Genomic DNA, 7,872 nt, shown 5'->3' on the forward strand with positions numbered 1-7,872 from the left:
ATAAGTTCGCCTACCCCTGGTACAGTCTCAACTATTTAGTTAGTTCCTTGCCCCCTTCCTCCTTTGTCCCCCTGATCTGAGAGAATGGGCTTGTTGTGCTTTTTCAAAAAACTAAATTAAACCCAGTAATTAATTAGCTGATTTGAGCTGCATTGCCACCAGGTCCTTAGTTTGAAAACAACTAAGGAATGTTGCAGGGCAGAATTGGTATGTAAAGGATGGGAGGGTCAGTTGCCCGTGATATCTGACAATAAAGGGGACATTATCCCTGTGCTTTTTGCTTCCCCTTCTATCCGACTGGGCTTGTTCATTGGTATGTGAAGGATAACTTCATTTGAAGAATGGAGAAGACCTAGCCAAAGGTACGTCACTAACTTTCCTGATAACAGACGTGATTAGTAATTAGTCGACGGGAAGTTAGTGGGGCTTGGAGAAAGCTGAGGAGGTGTCACAGTCACGGTGTGCTTTGCAGCAGAACCTTCCCAAGATCAGCTTCGAATAATAACCAGTTAAAATGAAACAGTGTAGATTTAAAGTTAAACAGGCTTGACCAGTTAAATGTGTGTGTCGGCCTTTATCCATATTGCAATAAAAATAGATTTAATTATGATTGTCTCACAGTAAGATATTTTCACCATACTTATGGAATGTTGGGCCACATGTTATGTTTTTTTCCCTGTGTAGTAATGTAGCCGTTTTTTATAAGTCGCATCTTTTAGGAATCTCAAAGCTACCATTGCCTCGTTTTTTCATTGGGTTTCCTTATAGCAATTTAGTTTAGTTATGCAGCTAATTAATAGTTTAATTTTAGAGTTTTTGGTTCCATTTATTTTTTTCAATTAATGAACTAAAGAAATGATTCTAAAGTGGTTTTTTTTAATCAACTAATTACTTTACCCAAAGCAAGCAAAGTATAACTACCCAATTTGTCTTTTACTCCCGGCCAAGTAGTTTCAATTACAAGTATATAATCAGGCAAAAACAACCGTGCTTGGCTGGCACGTTAAAGTTGATGAAAAGTTCACTTTGCCAATGTGTAAAAGTGGTTTTGCTGACACTATTACGGCAAGCATTGTATAAGTGTGAATACCACATGGCCCTTGTAACAGGCAGTGGAGAACAAAGCTCAGATTGTGAACTCAACTCAAATTGACCTGTTCCCTTAAGTTTCACAATGTATAAGAAGATAACTGCAGATGCTGGTACAAATCGAAGGTTTTTATTCACAAAATGCTGGAGTAACTCAGCAGGTCAGGTAGCATCTCGGGAGAGAAGGAATGGGTGACGTTTCGGGTCGAGACCCTTCTTCAGACTGATGTCAGGGGGGTGGCCCGCCCTGAAGAAGGGTCTCGACCCGAAACGTCACCCATTCCTTCTCTCCCGAGATGCTGCCTGACCCTCTGAGTTACTCCAGCATTTTGTGAATAAAAACCCTTAAGTTTCACAACAGCTTTTATCTGTGATGCACTCCTGTGCTGCTTGGAACAGTTATATCTTTTAGTTTCCCTGCCATTACCTGGCTAACACAGTAGCGCTGGCAGTTTATAGTTAATAGATACGTAAGAAATAACTAGATGGGATTAAAGATAATGAGCAATGTTTGGATGAAACGGCCTGAGATGCAGAATTTAATTTTTTTGTAGATTCTTGCTGCTAATGCATTAAACATATGGCATGTAAGTGTCAATAGTGTAAATGCAATATGTCAATAGACCATCATTTTGTCTCATCTATAGGGGTGCCTCACAGGAAAAGGATGAAACAGTATCTCCAGAACTATCAACAGTGCAGAGTAAAATAACTCAGGTATGAAATGTAATAGTACCTATTATGGTCTGAATGACTGCAAGTAAGCCTGCCCGATATTGCTCACCTCTTGCTGGTATCGTGGACAGCTCTCCTTATCCTGACCTTTGTAAAGGGTTGGGTTTATTACTGTCAGTGAAAAGCTTTGTTTTGCATGCTATCCAATCAGATCAGATATACTGGCACACAAAAACAATCAAGTCAAACTCAAGTACAATAGGTAGAGCAAAGGGGAAGATACAGAGTGCAGAATATAGTTCTCAGCATTGTAGTGTTTCAGTTCCAGAGACAAAGTCGAATGTCCGCAATGGGGTAGAGGTGAATCGGACAGTACCCTAGCTTATGGAAGGACCGTTCAGAAGTCTGAAATCAGAGGGGAGTCTGGTGGTGCGCGCTTTCAAGCTTCTGTACCTTCTGCTAGACGGGAGTGGGGAGAAGGAGGAATGACCTGGGTGGGACAAGCCTTTGATTGTGTTGGCTGCTTTTCTGAGGCAGCATGAAGTGTAGATGGAGTCAATGGTGGGGAGTCTGGTCAGTGTGATGAACTGGGCTACATCCACAACTCTCTGCAATTTCTTGCGGTCTTGGGTAGAGCTGTTGCCAATCCAGACTGCGATGCAACTTGACAATATGGGGAATAATGCAGTGCAAATGTATGCCCCATTGCAAAACATTCATTGTTCTTTTCCTGTCTTGTAGGATCTCATGGCCAAAGTGAGAGCAATGTTGGCTGCTTCAAAAGATGTATAAATTGATATTGGTTGGAGGAAAAATGTTCCAGTGATCACAGCATCAACGCCAGGATCCCCAGTGGCTTCACAAGAAACTCGAGCTGCCTTGTTGCAAGAACTAATTTATTTAGACAATTTGGGCAGTATTCCACTTTGGCATAAACTTTTGTACGGCTCCTTTTGATAAGTACAGTTTGAACCAAGATCTTAAGTCTGTTCTGTTGGTGTTTTGCAATTTCCTCTCCTGTTCTTGAACACAACAAAATATGCTTCTAGGGTATCTGAGTACCACCATGTCTCTGAAAAATTGGGGCTGCCCTTTGAGCATTAAATCTCGCTGCCTAGAATCACTTGTGACAACCAGACAGGAGCTTGGATTATCCTTCTGTGAAGGAGTTCTACTATTTGATTTCTCAAAGATGAGGTAACATCCCATTTTGTAAATTTAAGGAGTTCTCTTGACGTCGGTCTTGGATAGCAGCTGGTTGGTTAGTGGGGTTTATCCTTGGAGCGCTGTGTGCAGATGAGTCGAGGAAGACGGGTGGAGGTGCAGCAGAATGCACCATCGACATTGCATACGATGTCCTGTGTATCGGCCACTTTCAGAAGTATTTGCATTGATTTAAATCGCTACTAACAAATTTACTTTGATTTCATACCCTGAAAAACTATGTGAGTGGGCTGTGGGTAACATTGAACTACAGATGCAAACTATTGAAATATTAAAGATAATTTATTTGTTTAGAATGGTTAAAGATTTTTGTTTGTGGAAAAATTGAGTGAAAATACTTGAGTATTTCATCAACTCTGAAGGTTCATTTTCAAGTCGCGGTTCAGTTCATACTGTGTGTTTAGGATTGGCTTTGCCGACAAATTCACACCTTACCTCATGGTCCTGCCATTTTGATATCCCTGCACTGCACAACCTCTGCGTGCAGTGGCAAAAGATGTCAGCTGACACAGTGGGCAAAAGATGTCATCTGACACAGTGGGCAAAAGATGCCAGCTGACACAGTGGGTTTGGGGGGAGCATTACGATTTCTGACGAACTGTGGTTAAAATGATTGCATATCTAAACAAGCCAAAGTAGGTTACTCTCACACAATTATTACTCCAATAATAGGTCTGAAGAAGGGTCTCGACCCAAAACATCACCCATTCCTTCTCTCCAGAGATGCTGCCTGTCTCGCTGAGTTACTCCAGCATTTTTTGTCTATCTTCAATTATTACTCCAGCTTATTTTAACACTGCTGACAATTAGCCATTGTTTTAACAAAAGTGAGGAGTAACTCAGTGTATCAGGCAGCATCTCTGGTGGACATGGATACGTAACGTTTCAGGTCACGTCCCTTCTTCAAGCTACTCTTATATCCCATCCCCACAGGACATCCCAACCCGAAAAATCCTTGCCTATGTTCTCCACAGATGCTGCCTGACCCACTGAGTTACTCCAGCACTCTGAAACGTCACCTATCCATGTTCTCCACAGATGCTGCCTGACCCACTGAGTTACTCCAGCACTCTGAAACGTCACCTATCCATGTTCTCCACAGATGCTGCCTGACCCACTGAGTTACTCCAGCACTCTGAAACGTCACCTATCCATGTTCTCCACAGATGCTGCCTGACCCACTGAGTTACTCCAGCACTCTGAAACGTCACCTATCCATGTTCTCCAAAGATGCTGCCTGACCCGCTGAGACTCCAGCACTCTGTGAAACGTCACCTATCCAGCACTTTGTGGGGGGTTTTTGTCGATCAAATCTGTAGTTAATTGTGCCTCTATTAGCCATTGTACCTGTATTGACTATCTGAGTGACTAGAAGTATGGATCCATTTCAATTGGATGAGTTTAACTCAACCATATTGATTTTGGAAAGGTATGGTATGTTTTTGTAGAAATAAGGAACTGCAGATGCTGGTTTATACCAAAGATAGACACAAAGTGCTGGAGTAACTCAGGGGGCAGGCAGCATCTCTGGAGAACATGGATAGGTGGCGTTTTGGTTCGGGACCCTTCTTCAGACCTTGGCTTGGTTTGTTATAAGCCATGTCATTTAGCTGGAACTGGTTTAACGATCGACCAACCTCTACAAGAACACCTGATTGATCCAAGCTGGGTTTTTTTTCCTAATTCTAACAGCATTCACATAATGCTATTTAAATCTGGGAGGAAATATCTAGATTTTGCGGAACTTTCTAATCTACTGTCATTAATTTGATTCTTATTCTAATCAAATTCATTGTTTAAAATCTCTCCCGGTTTCAGGAGTGCATCTGCTATTACTAGCTCCTTTCTAGAAATGGCTAGATGATTACTATGTTGATGTTGTGTTTTTGACAACTTCTCTGTGGAAGATTAAAGGACAAGTTCCCATTTCAGTTGCAGAAGGTGATCAGAGAAATCTGAAACCCAGAGGTAAGAGAAACGACCATTTTATGCCTTTTTATACTTGTAAGTGGAAAACCTAAAGAGAACAGATCTACAGATGTTTTTTCCTCCTAGCATTCCCTAGACAACGCTAATGCATTATTAAACAAGCATCTCAAAGTAAAGTCTGACAGGCATCTCCACACGTTGGTCTATGAGATCCACCATGAGTAGACTACAGGCAGACTCCTCAGCAATACACTGGTAACTGGTCTAATTGAGTTTTCTTTCCCTCTCCATGATATAAAGAAGTAGATCCCATTACAGTTTGATCACCCTGCTACAGGTGTCATGGGCGTGACAATTGGCAGGAGGGGGGAACCAGCTCTCCAAAGTAGGACATGTACCTGTTTCTGAATGGAGACTGTTCTAACCTACGCCTGTAGTTCATGAGTCCTGTTTGTCGAACGGTGGAGAAAGGTGAGATGGGGCTGATGTGTCAGTAACTTGATAAATCATTTACTGATGTTAGATTCCAAAGAGGTCCCATTGCTATATTTCAGTCTAATTTTTGTTGGGGTTATAATTCTTAATTGTCTTCTTTCATGTCCATCATCCATGTTTCAAATGTTACATCACTGTCATCGTCCGTCCTGAAAAGGACAATCAGTGGGAGCCATCACTTGTACAGTAGATGATGGTGGTAGCAGAATTAGCTCAGGACACTTCCAGTTTCCAGCCCCGCGACGTGGACACTTCTGCTATGGGGCCATGATTCCTAATAAACGGCATTTCATTATGTAGGAGAGAGGAGAAAAAGCCCGCTAAAAGTAATGACCTGGATTCAGGTGTTTCTGCCGCCCTGGCACACTGACACAGCAATTCCCGCTGTTGCTTCACAACTCAGGAGATCTGGATTCAATCCTCACCCTGGAGCTCTCTGTGGAATTTGCACATTCTCTCCGACCACGCCAGCTTCCACCGGGTGCTCCAGCTTCCAAAGACTCAGCAGGGCATGCAGTGTCCGTAAAGGAAAGCAAATGGTTGACGTGAGAGGTTGAGGCACTGCGACCTTGCATCTCCACACATGCGCTCAACCTGCTGAACTGATCTTTGTTTTGTTCCTGATTCCAGCACCTGCATTCTCAAAGTCTCCACAAAGAAATGCAGGTAGGTTAATTGGCAACGATAAATGACCCCTAGTGTAGGTGAAGGGCAGATGGAGAAATTAATGGGTACGTGTGAGAGAGGCGAAGTTTCAGGGAAAGAGGAAAGTGAGAACGGGAACAAGACTTACGGGATTGGTCTCTGGACCTGGCGTGGACCTGATGGGGCTGAACGGACCTCTTGTGCCATTGCACCATTTGAGGTAAATGTAAGGTATTGAATAAGGTTCCAAAAGCAGATCACTCCGCGAGGGAAGAGGGCAGACAAATGGTGCCAGGCTCTGGTTTGAAGGGATTTCTTAAACTTGAGATAAAAGTGTCTTCCAATGATGAAGCATTGCACAAGAGGTGAGTTAACCAATATTCGGTTCAAATTTCAATTCAATTTGAGCAAATACAAAAGCAATTCAATCTGCATGGGTAATGGCAGTGCAAGATGACAGTTTCAGTAAAAGATGAATCATCTTAAAAAGTAAAGGATTTAGTTTATAAATCTGCAACCTAAGATCTGTACATTCATTTACACTATTGTTCCAGTAAAATTACATTTGTGGTTATTAATTACTGAAATATTTCTCTGCTATTCGTGGAAGTATAATGTTTGCTGCATCCACACTAGTATTAGGAATCAAATGCCTGTTGTGCGTCGTTATTAAACTCCTGGAGCCAATGAATAATTCCCCCCATGTGCTTCTATTTCTTAAGAATTTGAAAATAAAACTCCTGTAAATGAACATGTCACTCTGGGAATGCCTATTCTTTCAGCCTGTTTAAGATTCATGTACGTTTCTTTTAGATTGTGTAAGGAAAAATATTTCCTATTAGAAAGATTGTTAAGTTTGGTTCAGAGATACAGTGTGGGAACAGGCTCTTCGGCCCACCGAGACCGTGCTGACCAGCGGTCCCAGTACACTAGCACTATCCTACACACACACACACACAAGGGACAATTTGTGATTTTACCCAAGCCAATTAACCCACAAACCTGCACGTCTTTGGGGTGTGGGAGGAAACTGGTGCACCCGGAGAAAACCCACGCAGGTCACGGGGAGAACGTACAAACTACGTATACAGACAGCACCGTTAGTCAGGATGGATCCCGGGTCTCTGGCGCTGTTAGGCAGCAGCTCTACCCGCTGCGCCACCGTGCCACCTTTAAATTAGAAAGATTTGTGGAAAAGCAAGTTAATTCACCACGTATGGTTCTATTTCATCTGTTGGTTTTGTAAGGACAAAACATAGTCCAATCTCAGATTGTAATAAAACCAAACCATGGATAGGTGACGTTTCACAGAGTGCTGGAGTAACTCAGCGGGTCAGGCAGCATCTGTGGGGAACATGGATAGGTGACGTTTCACAGAGTGCTGGAGTAACTCAGCGGCTCAGGCAGCATCTGTGGGGACCATGGATAGGTGACGTTTCACAGAGTGCTGGAGTAACTCAGCGGCTCAGGCAGCATCTGTGGGGAACATGGATAGGTGACGTTTCACAGAGTGCTGGAGTAACTCAGCGGGTCAGGCAGCATCTGTGGGGAACATGGATAGGTGACGTTTCACAGAGTGCTGGAGTAACTCAGCGGCTCAGGCATCATCTGTTGTCCATCAGGCCTGAATCGTCACCCGTCCTTCTTCAGAGTGCTCCCTGACCCGCTGAGTTACTGCAGCACTTTGTGTCTTCATTTGTAAACCTGCACCTGCAAAGTAGGGTGGCACAGCAATAGAGCTGCTGCCTCACAGCACCAGAGACCTGGGTTCCATCCTGGCTGCGGGCACTATCTTCAGAGTTTGTACGTTCTCCC

General features: G+C 43.2%; 1 long non-coding RNA gene across 1 annotated transcript; it reads left to right on the forward strand.

Annotated features, from left to right (window-relative positions):
• Nucleotides 1-63: 63 nt before the first annotated feature.
• Nucleotides 64-6,789, forward strand: LOC144605923 (uncharacterized). The gene is made up of 3 exons (XR_013548898.1): nucleotides 64-362; nucleotides 1,737-1,806; nucleotides 2,506-6,789. It is a non-coding gene; the product is annotated as an uncharacterized LOC144605923 (long non-coding RNA).
• Nucleotides 6,790-7,872: the final 1,083 nt, after the last annotated feature.

The sequence above is a fragment of the Rhinoraja longicauda genome, chromosome 25 (genome assembly GCF_053455715.1).
Source record: "Rhinoraja longicauda isolate Sanriku21f chromosome 25, sRhiLon1.1, whole genome shotgun sequence".
NCBI lineage: Eukaryota > Metazoa > Chordata > Chondrichthyes > Rajiformes > Arhynchobatidae > Rhinoraja > Rhinoraja longicauda.